The following is a 24,072-nucleotide window of genomic DNA, read 5'->3' as shown; positions in this document are numbered from 1 at the left end:
GTTTATCCATCATGGCAGACAGAGGGAAGGAAAGAGAAGAGGGTGTCATGAGCTGGGTGTTTGTGAGCACACCAGCTGTGATGGGAGAGGTGAGCACAGCAAAAGAAAGAAGTTGCTGTTGGTGTTAATGACCAGAGAATGTCTGAGCAGGGCAGCGATGGGCTCGGCAGAGCCTGTGGCCCCCACAGCAGCCAGGTGGCCAGTTCCCCGCTCAGTCTGCCAAGTGACTTGATCGTGAGCTCGGAGCAGACAGGGTGCCAGGTGGCCAGATCCGTCACTCAGCATCCAATTAACAATGACACTGGTTTGGAGCCAAGCGGGAAGGCAGCTCTCTGATAGGGACAGGGAGCATCACCACACCATCAGTCCGGCCCCCAAGGCAGCTCCTGCTCCTTTCCATTCCTCTAGAAAGCTTCTCGAGACTTTGCTCTCAGTTGTTTTTGTTGGTTGGTTGGTTGGTTGGTTTTGGGGTGGTTTTTAAGCAGTAAAGCTGTCCAAATTTTTTGGATATTTCAATGTTATTCTTTCTAGCACTTTCTCCATGGCTCAGAGCACAGCTGTGCCGTGCTGTGAGCAGTGAGTCTGTCCACACAAGAGAGGAGCTACCCAGGTCATTTAACTTCCAAACTGCATTGGAGTGCTGATCCAATTTAGGGAATGTTAGCCCGTGTCTGGTAGTGGGATTGTGGCACAGGTGGAACATGCCTGATTATACCTGAATTACTTAGCAAGAAATAATGCTGCACTTAATTCTAACCAAGAATTTTAGAAATAAGGACAGTTTTCAAATTCTGCTTTTCACACCGATTGAACATTCAATAAAGGCAATTGCCCTTTAAAGTTTTTTTCACCTCAGCAGATTATGCAAGATACTCTTCATTATTTACACTTTATTTGATGGGTCTGCTTTTCCCACTCTTTACATCTGTCACAAATTTTCCATAGCTTTAAATGAAAGTATAAAAGTCAAAGTTTGCTGTGCTTATGTGAGCATAATAATGGATTTTCTGAGAAAGTTTTGAAAGACAATCAGGATTTGGGAGATGCAATGGCCCAGTGAGGTTGTTGTTTGAATGATGTTGTTTGTCCGCACTAGTGGCTCTCTGGAGGCAGCGCATGTGGTCTTTTCTCAAGCCCTACTGATGTGCCATAGAAGCAAAGCCAAAAATTTTTGGAAGTCTTTTCTACTCCCTAGAAACCAGGTTGGGACATGTAAGTAAAGAAAATCTGTCAGTTTTATCCATATGTTGTGAATACATAGAGGTCTTCCCTTTGTAGCATCTTGCATGAGTACTAGGGTATTAAAACATAAAGGTAATGGGAGTCTTTTAAAATTTATCTCTCTTTAAGTTTCTCATAGGCTGAAAATAGCATTCCACCTTTAGGCTGGCAGTTAGAGCAAGATAAACATTTCAGAATCAGGCAAATGGACTGGCTGAAAGTGAGATAATAGTTTATAGGAATGGAGCTATTTCTAGCCTGCAGTATGCAGTGGTTCAGCGACAGCCCCATGACTCACGGTCAGCGCTCTCAGGGGAAGGTGCTCTCAGGGGAGAGGCCTGGCCAACATCTCACAGCTGGCACTGCAGTGGCACACGTGACAAACTGACTGAACGATGGCGGGGCTTGTGGTTCTACCTGGGCAGCTACAAATTTAAAACTCAATGGCCAGGTGTCAGATTGGTCACATCTCACTGATTTGCTATAGATCAGTACAAGGCTATGCATATGAGACAATCAGCTACATCGAGCAGGGTGGCGTCTCCTTTGGCAGGTGGAATACAAAATACCAGTACTTGTTTCAAGTTCTCAAATACTCTATTTGTTAAATCACGTAATACTTCTCTGTTAGACTTCTCAATGATGAGACAGGAATAGCAGTTTTGATCCGTAACTTCTTAAAGCCAATGAAATATCCCAGCATTTTTGGATGAAGGGGACAGTAACTGATGTACTGTGATTCTGAGTTGACTCAGAGTGGCCCTGTGACCTCGTGTTAGCCTCTCTCACCAGTTTCCATGGCAAAACGGAGCTAACAGTGCTCAATTATCCACTTTATCTACTAAACAGGGTTAAGACTGGGGACGTTTCAACCATTTAATTACTCTTTGTAATGAGCTCTGAAGAGAAGTGACTAAGAGCCGGTGGTGGTGGAGTAAATCTCACAGCTGCTGGATAAACGGTATGGGTAGGGTGGGAGGCCCGGGCAGCAGCAGATGCCGAAGCTGCCGTCCCCGCGGTGCCGGTCCCAGCGCAGCCGGCAGGGCGGCGCTCTGGCAGAGCGGGGCTCCGGCACGGCGGGGCTCCGGCAGAGCGGGGCTCCGGCACGGCGGGGCTCCGGCAGAGCGGGGCTCCGGCAGAGCGGGGCTCCGGCAGGGCGGGGCTCCGGCACGGCGGGGCTCCGGCAGAGCGGGGCTCCGGCAAGCGGGCTCGCACGCGGGTCCGCACGGCGGCGCTCTGGCGAGCGGGCTCCGGCAGAGCGGGGCTCCGGCAGGGCGGCGCTCCGGCAGAGCGGGGCTCCGGCACGGCGGGGCTCCGGCAGAGCGGGGCTCCGGGCGGCTCCCGGCGCCGCCTCCCGCGGAACGCTGCGGTCTGGCCACGGCCGGCGTGATGCCGAGCGCCTTGCATCATCCGCCCGCCTCCGCCTCTCTCCGCCGCAGCTGCGATAGTCACAATTACGCTGGGAGGAGTGCGTCCGTGGCATTTCTGCCCGTTGGATCCCTCGCAGGCCATCCCACGGAGGTGGGGTTTCTGCCGTGCTTACGTGTCTGTGTTTTAAATCAGGCTCTCCTTGTGTAGCTGCCCTGCGGCCAGCGTGCGCCTCTGTGCCCTGCGCACACACAGGGCTGCAGAGCGGGGCAGCTCATGGCCATCCGACCCCAGAGCAGCCCTGCTCGCCCCCGGTGCTCCTCTGCCCCCTCCGCGGCTCACCGGCCTGCGCACGGCAGGGAGGGAGAGGTTCTCAAGGGAACTTGAGAGAGAAAAGGAGCTTGGAGAGAGAAAAGGCTATGTGAGACCAGGGTTTTGGTTATCAGTGGCGGGACAGGCGCCCAGCAGCAGGCACGGTGATGCCTGACTGACCCTGCCCACAGAGGAGCCCCACGGTGTGCACCAGCTCTGCTGTACAGCTACACCAGCGACCCAAGCATGTCTGTAATCTCTGGCCAGTACACAATGAACTCGCTGAGCAATTTTAGTCCCTGAAAATTACTGACTTTGAAAAACAACTTAAAACAAGAATCCTTTGATTGGTGGCTAGGTTCAGAAATGCTTTATTATCTTGTTTTGACTTTAAATGTTTATAAAACATAAAGAAATGATGACTCTGTGTCTCTTTCTTGTATTCTAACATGATTGCTTTTAGAATACCTCCATCATTTTGGACCTGCAGAAGGGTGTTTTCACGTCCATTTCTAAGGGCAGGAGCTAATGTAGTTATATTGATGAAGGTGGTGTTCAGTCAGAGAAATTAATGGTCAGCTCCAAATATTTGAAAACTGAAAGTTCTAGGTAGGGCCTTTCTCAGATAATGTTTTTGCATTTTAATTAATTCTTCAATCTCTATTGGCATTTTTACCAGCATCATCAGACTTTACAGTATTTACATTTGGGGGGCTTTTTTCAGAATGTTGGAGAACGACATGTGAAAGAATGAAACCCAAATTATATTCTCTTCAAAGATATTATCACTTTGTCACTAATATTATATAGGTCTTGTTTATCAATCACCTCACATTCTTAGACACCAGTTGAGAACCTGCTGAAGGACCAGACAATTGGAATGACTGTCTATAATTGAGCTGTCATCAAGTCAGCTGTCATCCCCAGGATCATGGAATCCTGTCCCTAAATGTCTATGACACCACAGAGTTTTGTGGGGAGTTTTACCACAAGAGGATGAAAGTCTTCTCCAGGTTCAAATAGCCTCTCTCTCCTGGCCCTCTCTTCTCCAGTGATCCCAAATCGTGCTGTGGGCAGGCCCTTGCATAGGCAATAGGGAGGATTTTGCAGAACTTATGAAGGGTAAAACTCTGCTTTGATTGCAGGTGGCTTTCACTACAGCACTGCTAGATTCATGCTAATTTCGGTGTACACTAGATGTTAACCTCAGTGTATTTCTAATTTCAACTTTCCTTGCTCCAGCCCCTCTGTTGCCCCCCTTGACACCCTCATACCCAATACCTGACAGCTACACCTGGCAGTGTGCTCAGAAAGAGCTGATGAAACGCAGAGAGCCCCTGCCAGACACCATGAACAGTGTTGCCCCAAGGAAACAAAAATTGCCTGTCTATTTTACACCCATGTGCTGTGCAGATTAGGATGTGGCTTCAGGTATTTGAATGCTTTAAGCCTGACTGTAAGATTTTTTTTACCCCCATAATAATAAGTGGAACTAAATGCTCTGTTTTCCAATATGCCACAAGGCTGATTAAATAGAAGGCTGGAAAAGGGGATGAAGAGTCAACATTTAGCTTTGGGTATTCTTTTGTTTGTTATTTTGGAACAGTAGGTTGGAGCAGATTACAAAGCTCGAAATGAATATAAATAGTTTCCTGATTAAAAAAAAAAAAAAAGAGAAAAGCAGAAGAGTACTTAATTTAAACCTTGCCCTGAGGAGCTGGCAGCTCAAAGCCAACACGTGGACTTGTGTAGTGGTGCTGTAAAGAGAAATTCCAAACCAAAAGGAAATTAGACTCATCTAGTTGGGTTTGCTTCAGTGTTCCCCCAGCCCAACTGTCTGTAGAGCTGTTACCAATATATTTGCACTGGGAATTAGGATGCTCTTATTTGTAACAGCAGTTATTTGTAACAGCTCTCCTCCACTGCAGAATGCCTTCTTGGCACCAAATGATTTCTACAGCAGCCCTGGAATGGCAACAATCCTCCTAATTTTAATAGTTCCTATCATCTGGGAAATACCAATCCATTTCTGGGGTCCTGGATTTACTTATAGCATTAAGATTAGTTAATAAATATAGTAACAGTGATCTCATTGTTACCTGTATGACTTGCATGGGCAGAAAGCTTCACTATCTGACAGCTGGGTAGAACAAGGAAGGAAGGGCCAGGTAGGGCATTTGGGCAAGTGAGGAATGGAACAGCAACCTCCTCCTTCCCAGCTCCTGCAGTGTGACCTCCAGACAAGCTCTTCCCATTCATCCTAGCGCTTGATTTTCCTGAAGAAATCTGGCAAAGGATCAGGCAATGCATAATGGAAAGGCTGCTGCATGCTGCAAGTGACAAACCCCACAGCGTTTGGCATTCATTTCTGCTGCATTTGGAGATGTGGACTGGGTAATCCAATATGTCTTTTGTGTCTTATCTGGTGTTGTTTGCAGCAGGCCTGTTTAGTGAGCGTGTCACCTTTAGGCATTAGTGCTGAACAACATCTGAAAATGGAGCCCTACCAGGCTGCTGCTTAAGCAGCACAAGAGCACAGCTCGTGCTCCCAGGCAGCCTGGGCTCCATGGCCAGCGCTGCCCGCCAAGCCACGCTGACCAAGGGGCTGTCCACTAACTGTCCTTAAGCCAAAAATATGAGCTTAACAGTTTGGAAGTTTCAGTGCAAAATAATACACCTTTATTTATCCCAATCTTCTTATTTACTTCTTATTTACAGATCTGTGCAGGCATAAATAACATATCAATGCATTTGCTTACTTCATGTTGCACCTGCTAATGACCAGGTACAAAATATCACTGTCTCTGCCTAGTGCACTAGGAATTGTAGAGAGTTTTTGGACTCACCAATAAATACAGATTGTATTATCTATTAAGAACAGGGCTGAAAGAGGACTTAGCAAAAAAGGCCCCATGGATGGTGTTTTTATTGCTGTCCTTCAGTGAATATCATCCAAAAGGATTTCAGCACCCTACTTTGCCATCTCTTCTAAGCAGAATACAAAATTATATATAAATATATATACACTTAAATGTACTTTTGCAACGCTTTGGGGAAGATGAGGCTAACTCTGACCCAGTTTTTCACTGAAGTGATTAGTGGTTCGATGTGCCTCAAACTGAAATCCATTAAAAGGTGCTGCTGTGCTAAAGCTTCATCTCTGGTGATCAAGTCTCTTTGAGGAGTCTGCAGTTACCTGCTCAAAAATAGACTCACCAACAGTCACTAAGTAATTTTTGAATATTTAGGTCACTTTTCATTTCTAGTTTTCAGCTTTGGAGGCAGAACCTGGTACAGGTACTTATTGCTCTGAACTCCCCCTTAAGTAAGGGGGAATTTCACCATTAACTTCAGTAGCCAGGACTTCTAGATCTGTTCAAATTTAAATGTATGAAAATTTCAGCATTGCTGCCATCACAGTTCCATGTTTCAGGATGGTGTATCACTTGCTTCTGTTCCAATTCAATCCTTTCAGTTAGTTAGGAGTTCTTTTGACTGAAAAGGCCATGTCAATGTAAGCCCAAAAAGGTTGAGGAGTTTGGTATACTTCTTTCCCTTCCTTTTATGTGATTTCAACCATACCTGGATTTGGGGATTTGCTGAGCTTCAACAATCCCATTATAACCAGAGCAATGCAATTTGTCTGTAGACAAGCTCTTAATGTCATTTACAGTGATTATATCTGTGCTAAAATTACAGTATTGGTTCAGAGCAGTCATTATTTTAAATAATTATTTAAAATAATTGTAAAACAAATCAGTGATCCTTTTTTGTAGAATTGCTTCAAATTGCTTTTTTTCTATTAGAAGTAGTCCTGTTCTTGTTGTGTGTCAGGGACTGTCAGGTGCAGCCAGCCGTGGTCACAGCAGTGCCATGACAATGACACAGAGCACGTCGGGCTTGGCACAGGTGCCATCGACTGCTCGGAGCTGCTTGAGAGGTTTCCTGGGTGCTCGGGCTTTCCTGCAGCACAAGGAGCATTGAGCGTAGAGTTGGGTTGTTTATTATCAGTATTGCTTTTATTACGATTATTTTCTGGATTTTCCATGTTCATATTACACTCGTTGCCTTCTCCAAGGATGGATTCTCCATTACCTTGTACTTGTTCCCTGATGTTATGCTCGTTCTGGCAGGTTGTGCTCACACCCTACAGTCACTTGGCCAGAGCACCTTTTCTAACCCTTTGGAGAAACGGCTCTTCTGACTTGAACCCTACAAAGAAGAACATGAGATTATCTTAACTTGGTACTTTGTTATTTGATACTTGAAGATTTTAGGAGAAAAATAATGAAAGTTTCCCTTTCTCCACTCCTAACTTAGCAGGGTATCATGACAGCTCCTGTTTTGAGTGTTTTGTGTCACTGGGACTCTGGACAGTTTAAACAGGGCGAACCAGACTTGGAAATGAAGCTCCCGAGGTGTGTCTGTGCTGGAGGCAGCTGCTCTGGAACGCCTTGCCGGGCTGTCCGCGTGAGGGAGACAGGGAGCCGGGCCGGGCCGGGCTCTGCGTCCCGGGAGGCGCGGCCAGGGCTGGCCCGGCGGGACCGGGCTCTGCAGTGGCTCCGGACGCGAGGGTGCTGCCCGGAGAGGAGCGGAGCCGAGAGCGCACCAGTTGCTATCAGCTTCATAAATGAGTCACCAAAAGAGAGAAAAGAACCCTTATTAAATCAGGCACTTCCTACACTGTCAACTTGTCACAAGTGTGAGCCCTGAGCAAGTGCTTTCAGCATCTGAAGAGATGATCCCTCTGCAGTGCACTCGGTTTCATCCTGATGATGTTTAAAGACATCATGTCTTTAGAGACATTTCATGTCTCTAAACATTTTCTAATGCCAAACAAATGCCGTTTGCGTTTATATGCTCAGACTAACAGTGACATCCAGTGGCTGAGCGACCCAACCACGGGAACCATCGCTGCGAATGGAGCGGCCGAAGGGATCAGTCATGGTGGCTTAGATCACATGGACTTCAGAATGAATATGTAATGTGCCATTCTCGAGGCTTGTGTGGCGGCCAAACCCATGCCACCTTCTCACTTGTTCTCTTGGGAAGAGCTGGAGTGTCTACAAGAGGGATTGTTGTGAGCTCTCCTGTGGTGGTGGTGGCTTTAGGCATAGATTGACTCCTCGTTTTAAACCTCCTTTTATCTCTGTAAACAAGTGTTGCCGAGTCTGTAAGCACTTCGGGCATGAGCAAAGCTGATGGCTGTTCTGAGAGCTGCCTGGGACTGGGGAACAAGCAGGGCTGCAGCAGCAGCACTCATCTCAGATGTAGAATATTGTTTCATGTGCTCCCGAGTCCTCCAAAGCCTTTGGAAGGAAAAAACAACAACAACAACAACAACAAACACCAGAAAAGGTGACTAGAACTGGTAATGCAGTGTCATAAACAGGGCTGGGGTTTCTCTGTGCCCCTAAAGCATCTGATCAGAGTATGTGAATGCAGATGAGAACATTTTATTCCTGAGATGTTGTTACTGGCCCTGGTCCCAAGGGCAGCCCCTGGAGCCACCATTGCACAGTCAGACCCTGGGCTGTGAGCATGTCACAGATGGAGGATCACCCATGGCTCTTTGGGATGGCTGCTGCTCCCCTCCTGATGGCAAACTGCAGCATCTTCCTCTCTTACTGCTCAGCTTCCAGCGTGACATTTGTGCTTTGTTTGTGGTCTGACAGTTAACAGAGATCTTAATGACATACAATTCATAGAGCTTTAGGATGGTAATTATGACAGCAGTGCCGCGTTCCAGGAACAAACTCGGGTGTTTCAGAGAAAACTCACACAAAACCAGGAACAGCTCCCTGAAGTCTGCTGACATTAAGCGTACAAATAGCTTGATAGAATAAATGGTTGCTTCCAGCATGAACTGGACTAATTTTAGACAGGAATCCCTAATGTGCCTGTCAGTGCTTCCAAATGAATGATTAAGGATAAAAATAGATCTATTATGTTTTTGCTTGCATGGGGCCTCAGATCTGTGAGCAATAGGGAATCACCTGCTGCAAACACCCATGTGAGCCTGCCCTAATGTACTGTGGAGATGATTCCACAGTGTCCATTGAGCACAGCTAATTTCATTGTCACTACTGGAGACGTCCGGGTTGCAGTAACAAGAAGTGCTTGGTAAATTTGTTTGGACTTTGCTGTTTCCTGATTAATGTAAAAGGGCCAGTGCTATGAGGCCTGTTCTGCACTATGCTTCATTTTCTTCTAAGAGCCTGCCAGTGAACTACACACACAATGAGAAGTGTGTTTTGTAAGGCTGACCTGAATGTAGATGTTGTCTTTTTGGTCGGTTTCCCCTCAAAGTCTTGGTTTTATTTATTTGTTTTTATTGACTGTATAATTGAATTTGCATAACAGTTTCCATTTAGCAAGCATCTTTCTTTTAAAATAAGTCCACTTGTACTGTCTTCTGGCCCAATTTCTAACAAATATATCAGAAATATATGTTAAAATATTCATAGTACTAGTAATACAGAAATATCGCCACAATATCACTGGATGCCTTAAACATATGCACTTGTAAATACTGTCTGTGTCACAGGGGTGCAGTGTGGCTGTGGTAGCTCCTTCCCATGCATCCACAAGCATTGGCAATGCATCCATTCCCAAAATACCTGATGAGAAGACGCCTTCATCACACCTGCTCAAAGGGCAAAGGATTTCACTCTTTTTGTCGGCACATCATTTATCAGAAGAATTAACAGATCTTGTATTCAAGTGCTTAATTCTCAACTAAAGAGTAAAGCCAGAAAAAATGAGTTCATTATTTGTCATGGATACAGAGTACATTTGCTTCTACTATGTAGAGTAATATTTATAGTAAGACTTTATTCTTCAAGGTTCACGGGTCAAGATTAATCAGTTGTGACCTTGGCACACAGCTCATCTCTTCATGAAGTAAAAGCTGAGCAAGGGAATCTGAAACAAGGATCCATACATTTATATAGAGCTGAGTCTGACTGAATGGTTGAAATGTAATTGAACAGCAAAAATACCATTCCTTTGCTGAGGGAGAATTAAAGATCTTTGGAAAAAGAGAAGTGAAATATGAGTAATTTTTCAGTGAAGTGACATTATGAATTAATCTCTAACATGGCTGAGGTTGATAGTTATGATTCCTTCCCTAGTATAACCCTTTCTCCAGAGCAGTTTTCCATGCTTAAAATATTCAGAGAGAAAGACATAAACATCAACATTTTAAATGCCAGGTGCTTTATTGACAGAGTGTTTGCTGTTTGCTGCCAAACAAAATTCATGTTTGTTTCTGCTTGGCATCTTTACTCACAGGAACTTTTAATTTTATATCTACTCCGCGAAATCTGTAGTAGCAAACCAGACTGTAACTGTGTAATAGGCTCCTGCAGTCACCCTGGCAGTTCCATCCACAAGCAATGCTGCCTACCCAGGCAGGACCAGATTCCCTGTGTCCAGACTCTGTTGGGACACTGGGAGAGCAAAGCTCCTGCCTCAGCTGTCTGAGTTCACAGATCTCACTGTGTGCATGACAAGGAACAGCTTTGGTTTATATGCTGACAGGGACTTTTCAGTGATTTTTTAATCTAAATATACTCTCCTTTTTCACGTTTTCTTTCTTTTTTTTTTACACCCATCAGAGCACCCTAGACCTCTGCCCCACATCACCAATATGGTTTCCCTTGATAAGGGGAATTCCTCACACACGAGGAATTGTTTTTGTCTAGTTTGAGATTATTTTGTGTTTCTTGTCAGGCTTAGCACATGAGACAGTTTTGACTTGTGTGTTTGTGTGATTTTTATTTGTTCCTCTAAAAGCAAAGGGCTTTTGTATTTCCATGCATAATGCTGGCATGAAAACCCATGTGCTGCTCAGGATCTGGCTGCACTGTTCAAATTGTCCACTCTTCAGTTTAACAAATCTTCACCTATTTCCACAGATGTAAAAGCAATTCCTAAAAGGAGGATTTCTGCTTAGTGATGTAGTTTTCTCTAGTCTGCTCTAGTCTACACATTATCCACTAAGTTTACACATGTTTACATAGAAAATGTACGACTGCCATCATCAAGAGGAATTATTTTGAGCCACAGCTTTCCTCCTATTTCCTTCTGATTTTATGAGTTTCCCTGCCAAGACTAATCAATATGTAAACCTCTGCATGTTTGCAGCTGGTCTCATCTTTGTATATTAAAAGTTGTATTTCATAGCTTCCAGGTCTCACGATTTCATCACAACTTCCATAATACTCACCTTTTCGTTCACTCCTGCAGGCATGAGTTTTGTTACTTTAAATATTCTATTCATTTTTGCAGTTGTTGACAGAAACTTGCAAATCTAACCCTGCAGGCTTGAAAATTATTAGGGACATTGCAAAGCACAGAAGCTTAAAATGAGGCACTTCTTTAAAGCTTGGCTCAAGAGAGTCCTCATCCTGATTCATGCCTTTGGAATTGCAGAACTCTATCTAAGCTCCTGTTCATCCTCGCTGATATTGGTGTTCCAGCCAGAGGAAGGACTTGGGAGCCAGCCTGCTGGTGGTGTGGCTCTGGGGCAGCCGGGGCAGCACCGGCACGGCGAGAGGAGCCAGAATCGTGGCAGCTGCCGCTCCCGGGCACAGCACAGGGCTCCACAGCACTGTAACTAGGGTTTGAACCTGACCTAGGACTTCTACTGCCTTTCCATAAATCCACTGAATCATTTATGTTTGTATTAAGGTTTATAATCTGGCTTTTGGAAAAAGAGCGTTGACCTTTGGCCGATGTCATTTGCCAGACTTCCTCCAAGCGATGCCATCAAGAATTACAGGGATAATGAGGTGGAACAATTTATTAATCTGTCATCCCTGAGCAAATAGGCTACATTTGTTTTGGAGTCTTAATGTAGTGGTCATGGGTTAACCAGCTTGTAAAATCCCTTAGGCATTTCTTTCCAGGTAGGAATAAACTGGGATCTCACTGATTTACCATATAGTAGAGAAAATAATGGGTGATATCTATAATTAGCATCAAACTTCTTGGATTTTCACTGGGTCAGGAATTCACTGATGGCTTCACTGCTGCAATTCTTTGCACCCAGAGAGGTCTGGAGAGGCTTTAGCAGAACTCCTGCCAGCACCACAACCTGCAAGAGCTCAGCTGGGAAATTTACTCATGGAAATACTCAATGGTTGATCTGCATTCTGTTCGCCGTGCGAGGGCAGAGCTGAGAGCCCTGCCTGGTCCCTGGCCTTTCCTGGGAGGGCTGCTCTCCTGCCAGTGTCCATTCAGCAGGACTGTTCTTCCCTGCTCTGTACCTCAGCAGGGTCTGGGGCAGCAGCTCCTTTGCCAGGCCCAGGCCCAGCCCATGGCACAGCTGGGCTGTGGTGATGCCACGTTGCTGGAGCTTGTGGGGTTTGGCCAGATATGACGTGGGCTATTCTCCAAGTTTTGGGAACGATGAAGCTGCAGTTCCTCAGTTAACCCCTCCTAGACACCTGAGCACACCTGTGGACTTTCATAGACATTAGTCAGCTTTATCATAGCTGGGGCAAAGAATTTTAGTCCAAAAAACAAATACTTGGATACTCAAGTGGAAATTTTATTTATCACATTGTTTTCCTCTCTTGTTGTAATTTGAATAATATCAAAAGTGACTGATGTAACAGACTTTCAGGTTCACCTGTAGGTACAAAAATGTCTGATAGCATTGTTCAGGGCAAGCAGATTGATCAAATCCTGTAGGCAAGGGCTGGAATATCAGACTCCAGAATCCTTGGAAGCATTTAAACATCCAATTTAAATAAATGCAGCTTACAGGAAGGATTCTACCTATCATGTTTAGGGCAAAGAGAAGGTCTAAGTTGGGATATTGCTGACACCATTTCTATACTATGATTAAAATATGGCTTTTGATTAGTAAACAGATGGATTTTGATCTGCATCATGAGCCTGAATGAATTTGTTGCCAGTTCTTGAAGCGATTTGTGTTCTTGGAATCAAACTACCAAACAGTAACAGATGTGAGTACACTGAGCTGTCAAGAGCTTAATGAAGTAAAACCGAGATCACTACCCAGTTTCAGAGAAGGGTTAAGGGGATCCCTTTTTAAAACCTAATTATTTAGGACAGCACACCTGTCATTAGGCAGCAGAAGATACCAAAAATTAACCATTATCTTGCATGAGTTCTCACTCTGCCACATGTAGTTGAAATGATAGACAGAGTTGTAGCTTAAAATTAATTGAGCTTTCAAATTGGGAGAAAGAGGGAGGAAATAATTATCAAGGGTTTTTAAAACCAGTTGAAATCACTAGCACAGCACACTTTCCAGTAGTATAAACCATTTCCTTTCAATTCTTAATAGCATAAAGACAATTTGGTACACAGAACACAGACCGTTAAATCCAGCAGACGTGCAGCAGACAAGACATCTGCTTTCGGCATGGTGTGGGAATAGAGAGCAGAGCCCGGCTGTGCAGGGAGGCAGGGTGCAGGCAGAGCCAGCTTTGGGGTGCTCAGGGCTCTGACCACGGGCAGGTCTCTGCGTGGGGAACCTGGAGGAGTGAGAGCCCCGAGCCTGCGTGCGCGGGGGCTGCGGCAGCCGTGGGCTCGGAGCTGGCAGAGGCTGCCCTTGGAGAGGCCCAGCGTGGTTCAGCCCAGGCTGCTCGGGGTGACACCGTGAGCAGAGGGGGCACATCAGCTGAGTGCAGCAGGAGCTCCTCTCGTGCTCACATCCCACCCCACAGGAGCTGGCCCATGGCACCCAGGAAGGCGGCAGCTGCTGCTTTCCCTGACTGCAGATGTACATGTGGAGTCACAGTTAGAGCTGTGAAGATGCCGTCTATCACTTTTTGTCCCAAGCGGAATGGGATGTAAAAGCTCACCCTTGGGTTCAGGCCTGCAGAATTGCCCAGAGCCCCCATGAATCCCATAGCCCACCAGCTGCTGGCAGCAGCCTCCCCTCCTCTCCCTCCATCAGATGTGGGAGCACCAGCCAGCCCAGGCGGGGGGAAATCACCTCGTACTTTCCAAGGAGCACTGTTTCCATCCTTGTGCAGGCTGGTGACCAAGGCAGTGTGTCCAGGGATGGGAGAGCTCAGATGCCAGTGGTGGTTCTTTGCAGGTTACTATGTGCCAGTAGTTTCACTCATGCAACTCATGCTATTAAAATCACTCACCTGGTACTGGCAAGCAGAGGGGTTCAAGAACCCAGGCATGGAAAGGAGACACGATGGCAGGCACTGGAAGAGCAGAAAGGAGGGAGAAGTCTTTGTTGATCTCCGTTTTTGTGGTAGAGATGTAAAGTGCTGACCCAGGGGCTCCTCTGCAGAAAAGCAAATTTATAATTCTTAGGAGATTGCTGCATTTATACAGGGGATTTGGGTGAATATATAACTGCCTCCATAGGAGCCTTTCATCATTTAGCATCCTACTGATGTCTGCTTTTCCTCTCCACAGGAATCCTGCCCTGGAATGATTGTAAATTACCAGGCAGAAATCTTTGATCACTCACCAATTAACTCCCTTCCTTTCAACATGTAAAGCTCTGTACAAGAGAGCTCCAGTAACTTCAGTATGGAGAGAAACATTTAAATTCAACATTCTGGGAACTTGGTTACCTGCTACTTATTCCTGAACAGAAAATTTCTTCTGTGGTTCTTTTAGACTGTTCCTTTTAAGTAGGCACAAATCCAGTGTATGAATAGTGATGCTTTCTACATCTGCTCTTACAAAAACTGAAATCTTCTAGTCAAACATAAATCTTTGAACTTCATAGGTTATTTCAGTGAGAGGTAATACATTGTTGTAAGCAGAGAGAGCCGGATGGAGAGAGTCTGCTCATTTCTTACCTTAAATTTCTTTTTTCTTGGGCCATAGTGGGAAGCAGTGAAATAATCAAGGTCTGCCTCAGCTTTGGGAGTGGGCACAGCCTTGGCTTTAGCTCTGTCCCTGTGCTCGAGGTCACAGTCCTGGCTCTGCTCAGCTGGAGCCAATGCTCTCAGGGATCACCTTCCTCCTGCATTTTAGATCCACAAAGAGAAGGATTTGCTTTCCTTCTAATGAAGGATTTCTCAGTTGTAATTCTGCATGATTTTCATATTTTTAAAGATTTCTGGTCCTTTCCAAAGGGCAGACCTAGTTTCTAAGGCTGAGTGTCAGCATGGCTTCAGCCAGCACACAAGGGGCTGAAGGCAGTTGTGAGTTCCCTCTTGACATGAGCCGGGGCAGCAGGACATGTAGGCAGGGCTAAACCAAATAAGGAAATGTGGGAGGGGCTTAAAACAAATAAGGAAATGTGGGCAGGGCTAAACCAAATAAGGAAATGTGGGAGGGGCTTAAAACAAATAAGGAAATGTGGGCAGGGCAAAACCCAAATAAGGAAATGTGGGCAGGGCTAAACTCAAATAAGGAAATGTGGGCAGGGCAAAACCCAAATAAGGACATGTAGGCAGGGCTAAACCAAATAAGGAAATGTGGGAGGGGCTAAACCCAAATAAGGAAATGTGGGCATGGCTAAACCCAAATAAGGAAATGTGGGCAGGGCTAAACCCAAATAAGGAAATGTGGGCATGTCTAAAACCCAAATAAGGAAATGTGGGCAGGGCTAAACCCAAATAAGGAAATGTGGGCAGGGCAAAACCCAAATAAGGAAATGTGGGCAGGGCTAAACCCAAATAAGGAAATGTGGGCAGGGCAAAACCCAAATAAGGAAATGTGGGCAGGGCTAAACCAAATAAGGAAATGTGGGAGGGGCTAAACCCAAATAAGGAAATGTGGGCGTGGCTAAACCCAAATAAGGAAATGTGGGCAGGGCTAAACCCAAATAAGGAAATGTGGGATGGGCTAAACCCAAATAAGGAAATGTGGGCAGGGCAAAACCCAAATAAGGAAATGTGGGATAGACTAAACCCAAATAAGGGCATGTGGGTATGTCTAAAACCCAAATAAGGAAATGTGGGCAGGGCAAAACCCAAATAAGGAAATGCCGGGGCAGCAGCTCACCAAGTGATCCTGTTTGCAGAGTTAGCTTTGCTGTTTGCCAGCTTTTGACCTTCTAGAAATTATTGTTCAGTTTTAGCACAGTCTCAAGTTCTCATTTTCTAGTAAGTTTAGGACTTTTATTTTTTTAACTCTACACTATCTTACTCATTCCTTCCCAGCGGGAAGTGCCCCACATATTGAATCCAGCAGTGGCAGCCACAGAATTAGACTCTCACTTCCCCTGTGAAAACATGGCAAAGTTTCTCTTGAATTTTGTTCTACTTTCATTAAACCCATGAAGTGATTTTTAGCTGTAAAACAAGTTTTACTGACTCTTGCTCTCCCAAAGCAAGTATCTAAAATAAACCCAATGATTATTAGCTAGCTATGTTACAGTAACTATTAAAAACCAGGGGGGACATTAGTGTCACCACTGAAAAAGGCAGATCTTGTCACAGAAAACAAGCTTTCAAGGTAGAAAAAACCCAACAGCCTCAAACAAGTGGTGTCAGGGTAAACAGAGAATGGCCACAGCAGATCCAGGAATAAAGCCGAGTGTTACTCTGGAAGCAGGTTCCTTGTGCCCTCTGGAGCCCTGCAGAAGCCCTGGCAGCACTGAGGGGCTGCTGGACATGGGGGGCTGCTGGAGTCCAGCAGCTTGGGAGGAGTATGGCCAGACCACCCTCTTTAGCTATTTTTAAAAGAGTAAAACAGTTCCATCCGTTCTTCATTTTTCTTTCACTCAATATTTTACAGCAAAAAGAAACCTTTTCCTGCTAAGATGTCTCAAAGTAAATGTATTGTAGGAATTTGGGTGTTATGGGTATATCTTCATTCACCATCAGTAGAAAATTGCATTAAACTCTCTTTACCTGGAGAGACCTGAAATTATATTAAACCCAACAGTCACATCACTGCCCAAATAACATAGATCACACACAAACTGAGATGCTCCCTTCTGCCCTCAAACCAAAAGCCCTTTCAGAAGAGAGGTGTTACCACCCACCACCTGTCTCTCCAGCTGTCAAAATCCAGAGCCCATTCATTAACCATGAGCAGCTCTTTTAAATTATTAAATTATTAAACCTGTTTTTACATGTTCCGGAGACCATTGAGCTGAACTGACAAATATCCTCTCCATGATGGTGTCTGGGTTGTGGGCTCTATTTTGGAGGAAAAGGTTTTCTCCATCATTTTGGTCACATTCCTTTAACTGCCCTGATGGAGCCAGTGCTTGGCACAGGCGTAGGGCTGGCATAGGCCCAGCTGTCTGTTCTCTCATGGCTGTGTTATCCTGGGCTCCAAGAACCTGGTGGTGGATTCTATCCAGTGGGCAAAGCTGGGTACTGGGTTTACGCTAGCCTGTGCCCAAACGCAGTTTCAAAGGTCTATTTTGTTTAGGGTTTTTCTTCTTTAGAAGTGAGTCACAAAAAATTACAGTAAAAATAGGGTGAAAGCGGTCTTTCTTCCTGTTGTTAGATTGGTTTTATTTACAGTCCAGTTACTGCATAACAGCCTGCTGCATATCCAGGAGGCCACTGGACAATCTACAAAAGTAATCCAAAAGAAAAGAAGCAAGGGAAGAAGGAAAGCAACTTGGCCTGTGGTACAATTAAAAGTGAGGCCCAAGAATAGCATGTGATCAGGGAACACAATAAAGCAAAGGCTGGTTCAGTAGAGATTGAACATGTCACATAAGCTCTGCTCTTCAAGCATCCCAGAGGGCTCTTCACACATGGATGACCTGCACGCCTGTGCACCCCACCGGGGGCTCACCCTCTTACAGATGAGAAACAGGAGTTTATTGAAATCAAAGGTGCCTGGAATAATCCAGCACAAACATTCCATTTCAAAGCCACTCTTCCTCCAGCCCTCCCTGCCAGGCTCCCAGCAGAAGGCTGGGGAAGGTGCTGCTTGGGGTAGGCTTGGGCTGCAGTGCCAGGGCTCTTCCCATGGCTGCTGTGGGCAGTGGGCTCCCCATGTGGGCGCTGCCAGCCACAGCTGTGCTGGCTCAGTGGCTGTGGTGTCCCTGTCCCTGCGTGGGCCCTCGTGGCCGTGTGTGCATTCCTGAGGTGGTGGGGAAAGGGTCTGGTGCAGCTGGGGGCAAAATGACGGCAAGTTGCCGATGGAGCCCTGGGCCGCAGCGGGCAGGAGCAGCCAGAGCACGAGCCAGCTAAGCAGAAATATTGGCCTACATTTGTTCCTCCGCCTGGTGGAAGGCATGCGAGTTTCTATGGCAACTTGTGTTTTCTGTTCGTCAGGCCTACTGACTCACTTCTGAGGGAGCCGTGAAGAAAAAACATTGTTTTCTTTCTGTGCCAAGTCAAGTGGCTCCTTTCCTGCAGCCCACAGCTCTTGTCTGAGGGCTGCTGGTCAGGGTTTGCCACTGCTGTGACTTCGCAGCATCAATTTAGGGCCACAGGAAAAGACAGTCAAATGTGACAGCCCTCTTCCCCTTGAGAATACACTGGCAATGAGTTAAGTTTATCTTCATTACAAGAGGATGACATCCCAGCTGGAACCCTGGGACAGTTGGGCTGGTGCTGGTGCCCCCACAGAGCTGTCTGGGCAGGAGGGCAGCGTGGCGGCTCCCAGCACGCGCCTGTGCCGTGGGGTAGCCCAGAGCACACACCCTCGGTGAGTTTGTGAGTGCTGATGGATAAAATTACCAGAGAGGCCCAAAAGAGATATTGCTGAGGTTGGTTCTTGTAGGGGGAATCAGAGCTGGCGAGAGCACGGCTCAGTGGGAGGAGTGGACACATGTGCCAGGCAGAGCAGAACATGTTGTAACCTCAGCTTTTCTAATCGAGCACCTCATCACCTCAGCTTTTCTAATTGAGAAACTTTCCTGCATAACCAAGCTTGATTTTCCAGCAGAGCCCAGGGATGCTGAGTAACCATTTTTCCTTGAAATGGAGGGGGGCTTTGCATGCACTTCTCTCAGGCTCCACTGAAACTCCCAGCTATTATACCCTAGAGAGCACTGCGAACACTTGCACGACCAGCAATTCTTCTGATGCTTTTTCTTTTGCCTAATCACAAACATATGGTACACTTTAGGGGAGATTATCCTGACATTGTTAGCTTTAAAATGCGGTTTTCTTCCAGCTTTCCAAGGTCACGGCAGCTATCCAGTTAAAGGCTAGAGAAGAAATAAAACGTTAACGCAGCATGACCTTGGTCAATCAGTTAATCTTTCTCTACCCTATTTACTCCAGTAAAATAAAAATCCATCCCCACACACTGCAGAGTGCTTTGAGATCCTGGGGTGAAAGGTACATCATAAGCTAGAGTATTAATTATTGAAGGCCTGATAGAGTGCGTGGTGCTGGAGGGAATGTAAATGAATTTTCTGTTGGTGTCTGTTTGTTTGTGCCCAGCTGCGACGTACATCAGTCATGGAGGTGCAGCCCCTGGGCCTCGGAACCACTGCGAGGTGTGTGAGGGCTCCAGTACTGCTACTCCAGGGAGTAAGAACAGTGCAAAAGACTTTGTCACCGTTTGACTTAGAGCTCCTTGTTCACCACCCTGCGAGGGGAGGTCAGCTGCAGGCTGCTCTCTGCTGTCACCTGCAGAATAGCATGTGGTACCTGTGCATAACATGCAGGGGCAGAGCCTCCCGCCTCTTGTTCCTGTTGCTATTGCAACATTGAGGTTTTGTGGGAAAACCTATTCTAAAATTGCTCATAAATGGGTTTTCTGACTGTTGCATTAAGCTGGATTACACAGCACACAGCATTGATTTTTAGATTTGACGGTGTTGAATAATTTATGTGCACATTGCCTCCTAAACCAGGCTGTGGCTGTGATGGCCCTGGCCCTTCCCAGAGCAGACACAGACAACTGTGGTAGTATACAGCCAATACTTTTTAGTATCTGCTTTTAAAAAGGCAGGTCATAATTTTGTTACTGAGGTTTTATTTTAAAGTGTCCAGGAGTGTTATCCCACTGCAAGCACAAGGCATGATTTTTAGAGCTACTGTTCCTTAAAACGTGCTTTTGCTATCATTCCATTTTAACATAGCCATATATTATGATATCCAATTGTTTGATACAAGCATGAGTACACAGAAACAGCAAAAGGAAAATTGTCTTTTTATGAACCATGAAGCTGTTTATCATATATCTAAATAAAACCCCTTTTCAGACCTTTTATCAAATTGAATTGCCTTGTACCATTCAAGCACTTCTATTTTTCCCATGCATATTGTAGAATACATTTAAAAATAAAAGTGGATGTTGGCATAGAATTAAGCTGACAGTGTTTGCACTGTCCTTGTGCAGAGACTGTCTCTGAAGAGCTTAATACACTCCTGTGTGGGTATAGGCGTTGTTCAGACATTGATAAGTTTGTAATTTTTCTAACAACTTCGGTTTATATTTAATATTCTGCATCTTTACTGACTGCAGCAAATGGAGCAGAACGTGTCCATTTTTCCCTTGCACTGGTCAGCTTTGGTCAAGTCATCAAAGGCAAGAAACATCTATTAAGTGTCCTTTTGCTGAGTCCTCCATTTAAATGAACTTGCAGGGAGCAGCAAATATTTTTCCTCCTGTTTTCTGTAGCCCAGCTCCTGCGTGCCTCGGAGGTCACACTCGGAGGTCGCAGCCTCCCTGGAGAGCAGCTGCTGCTGCCGAATGCTGCTCCCGACCAGCCCCAGTGCCGCTGTTCAGCAGCGCTGCAATCATCTCCCTTCAATACACCGGAGATGCATCCTGCTCCCAGCCGCCAGAAGGTTGGGAGCCTCGGGACATGGTGCGGAATTGCTGCGGGATTGCTGCGGGATCGCTGCGGGATCGCTGCAGGATCCTCTCCGGGATTGCTGCGGGATCTCTGCGGGATCACTGCAGGATCCTTTGCCGGGATCGCTGCGGGATCGCTGCGGGATCTCTGCGGGATCGCTGCAGGATCCTCTGCCGGGATCTCTGCGGGATCCTTTGCCAGGATCGCTGCGGGATCGCTGCAGGATCCTCTCCGGGATCGCTGCGGGATCGCTGCGGGATCACTGCAGGATCCTCTGCCGGGATCTCTGCGGGATCGCTGCGGATGCGGCTGCGCTGGGCTCCCTCTGCCGGCGGCTGCCGGGAGTGCCGGGCGGTCCCGGAGCCGGAGAGCGACGGCCCCGGACCCCGGCTGGGCACGGGGGCTGTCAGCGCTGCCCCGGGGCTGTCAGCGCTGCCCTGGGTTCTCCCGGCCCTGTTCCGAGCGCACCCAGCGCTGCACCAGCGCTCTCAGCGCCCCCAGCGCTGTCGCGGCGTTCATTTATGCAGAAGAGCACGGTCAGGTCAAAATCGCTCGGTAACTGTCGTCTCCAGGGTGCATCATTTGGCGGGGCTTTTAATGCAGTCAAAAGTGACTCCAAGCCACGCAGAGCCCACTCCAGTTCTCAGGGGAGAAGAATTGTTTCTCTGTGTATTCTATATGTTAAATTCTATCATTTCAAGCAGGTGTTTTAGACACAGACCATATTTGCAGCAGACTGTGGTGATGTGTTTGGTGTTTGATCTGTCAGCCATTGCTCCAGACCTGGGAGGCCTCAGCATGCAGCCTGTGGACTTTGGATGGGCCTTTCCCTCCCGCTGCTCCTCGGCAGTGCACGGCAGGTCCTGCAGCTGAGTGCAGCCCATGCCTGCTGCAGAGTTTCCCTGCGCTGTTGCAAACCACACAAGGTCAGTTCTCACCTGCTGAGAGAGGCACAGCCGCTACTGCCCCGTGTTCCCACACCAGCCCCATCTGGAGCTCACCCTGGGCCTGCTCAGATTGCACAGGTGAAGACCACGGGATGCAGCAGAACGCCCAGAAAAGCCAGCCCCAGGTGTGAGCCCCGGGAGCCCAGCAAGGGTTTGGGTCTTCCCCTGAGCTCATCTGTAGCAGCATGGGCTGTTATAGTAGAAATATTAAGAATATATTATTGGCATAATGTAAACTGTCCTTATGTCGTGCTGAAGTTCCTGGGCCAGTGCAGGGATTCCTGGGATTCCTGAGGAGTGTCTGAGACCCTGTGAATCCAGTGCCAGCCCTGCCCCAGGGTGGATGCTGTGGGAGGAATGGGTGAGTTTCCAGCCATATCAGCAGATCTGTGTGAGACCTGTTCATCACACATGTCCTGCTTAACCACTCTCCATGATTAAATATTTACAATAAGAATTTATTTATCATTAAAACCCTAAATAAAAGGATTACAGAGAAAGTCAGAATGGTTCAGTAACAAACAGCACTAATTATTTTCACCCTTGTGGGTTTTTCTGCGTTTGGTGCTTGAATTTCAGAATGAAAATATTGAGATAAACTCCTGCTTTCATGTGAGCGCAGTTGGGGGTGATTTCTTACTTGGTGTGAAGCCTGAAAAGGGAGAATTAACACTCATTTAATCATTTATGTTCCGTCGTAATTTAGGCCCTGAGCAACAAAGTATTTAAGCAGGAGAGAAAACTTTAGGCAGTCACATATTCCAGTGACTTCAGACAGATTATTCAGATGCATGAACTGAGAAGTTGCTTATTCAGAGTGAGAGAAGAGCAGAATTCCATGTGCGGGAAGCTGAGCTGTGGAGCCCAGCTGCGGCAGATGGATGCTGAGAGTTTTCAACCCAGGGTGCAAACACAGAGCTCAGTCCCTGCACAGCCACCAGCGCTGGGGGTGATGCCCTGGCTCTCAGGGGCTGTGTGACCTCAGAAAAGTCAGGAAATTAATGAGCATCATTTCTGAGCTGGGGGAAAAGTCACAGAGGTGAATACTGCCAGAAAGTAAACTCACTGCCGGTCACGGGATGCAGAAACCCTGAGGATGGTTTGAGCACACAGAAGCTGTTTCTGCACAGCAGAAAGGAAACAAGCAGAAGAGCAGGAAGGAGATTGTCAGATCTCCAGCATTATTGCAGTTATTCTGCCAGGTCTGCACAGCTGAAGTGTTTTTCTAAACATCCATCACATCCCTGGTACAGGATATGTGTAGGGTATTAGGTGAGCCTTGTGCCATTGCAAGACAGTGTCATCCTCAAATGGAAATCTGTCATCTCTTTTCAAATCTTGTCTGTTTTGTGGGGGGGAGAAGGATGGATATAAGGAAAGATGATGAGCCTCATAAACACTGCTGCTTTTTCCTGCACTGTCTATATATGAATATCATCATCATTTTGTCTAAGTAAATCTAAGCCCATTCAAACTTTATATAATGCCATCATACTCTCAAAACAAAGAAAGGCATTTAAAACAGCCCAGCTTCATGATTAAGGTATTATCCAAATTCACCACTCAGAATGTTTCAGAGTGATTTCCTTCAGGCTCAACTACAGCCACAACATCATAGAGATCAATATCTCTGCCATCTGAGTATCATCCAATGCAATCTAAAGGACTGACTAAACAGGAAATAATACACAGATAAAAAGATAAAATGCCCCGGGCATTCCCTCAAAACAGGTAAAAAGGCTCACCTTGGAAAATATAGATGCTTATAAGGAGACCAAAGGTCTGAATTCTTGTAAGTTACATCTGATATTTAGAGATTTTAAAACATCAGTCAAAGGATGTGACTGAAAGTTTTAAAACCACAGATGGAAAGTGAAGAGACCCCTGTCCCCCTAGTGCAGGGCTGGATGTGGCAGCTCCAGCAGTGCCACCTGCTCAGGAGCCCTCTCTTCCTGGGAAGAGATTCCTGCCACGGGTCCCTGTCAGGAGCACCTGATGGGGAGGACCAGCACAACCCTGGGCAGCCTGACAGGAGGGTCAGCTCTGACCTCACACCAAGCCCCTGAGGTCTGTGTCCGGCAGGGCTGTGGAGGCAGCCCAGTGCCTGCTCCTCCCAGGTGTGGAGCATAATGGAGTAGAAATTGGAACTCTTGGGACTTCTAACACACACGCAAAGTTTTAAACACAGTCCCTAACGTGTTCACAAAGTCAACCCAGATAATATAAGTGCTCTGGTTTATCCCTGTCCCCAGTAACAGTGTCAAATGATTCAGTGAAAACCCTTGCATAAAGCCTTCCAGAGGTAGATGAATATATATAGTTGATGGATTCTAGATGTGTACACAAGCTGCTCCATCAGCCAGGTCCAAAAACTTGCAATAAGTAAATTTAATCAGGAAACATCACTCAGATATGAATGTGTAATGATGCTGATTTCTACTGTGAGCTGCCAAAGCTAGGAGCCAGCTTAGCAGTCAAGAGCCCACAGAGCTCAGGGTTTCAAAACAAACAACTCTCCTCGGAGATTAGTGTTGCAAAAGA

Source organism: Zonotrichia leucophrys, chromosome 19, assembly GCF_028769735.1.
Source record: "Zonotrichia leucophrys gambelii isolate GWCS_2022_RI chromosome 19, RI_Zleu_2.0, whole genome shotgun sequence".
Classification (NCBI taxonomy): Eukaryota; Metazoa; Chordata; class Aves; order Passeriformes; family Passerellidae; genus Zonotrichia; species Zonotrichia leucophrys.
This window is presented reverse-complemented; position numbering follows the sequence as displayed.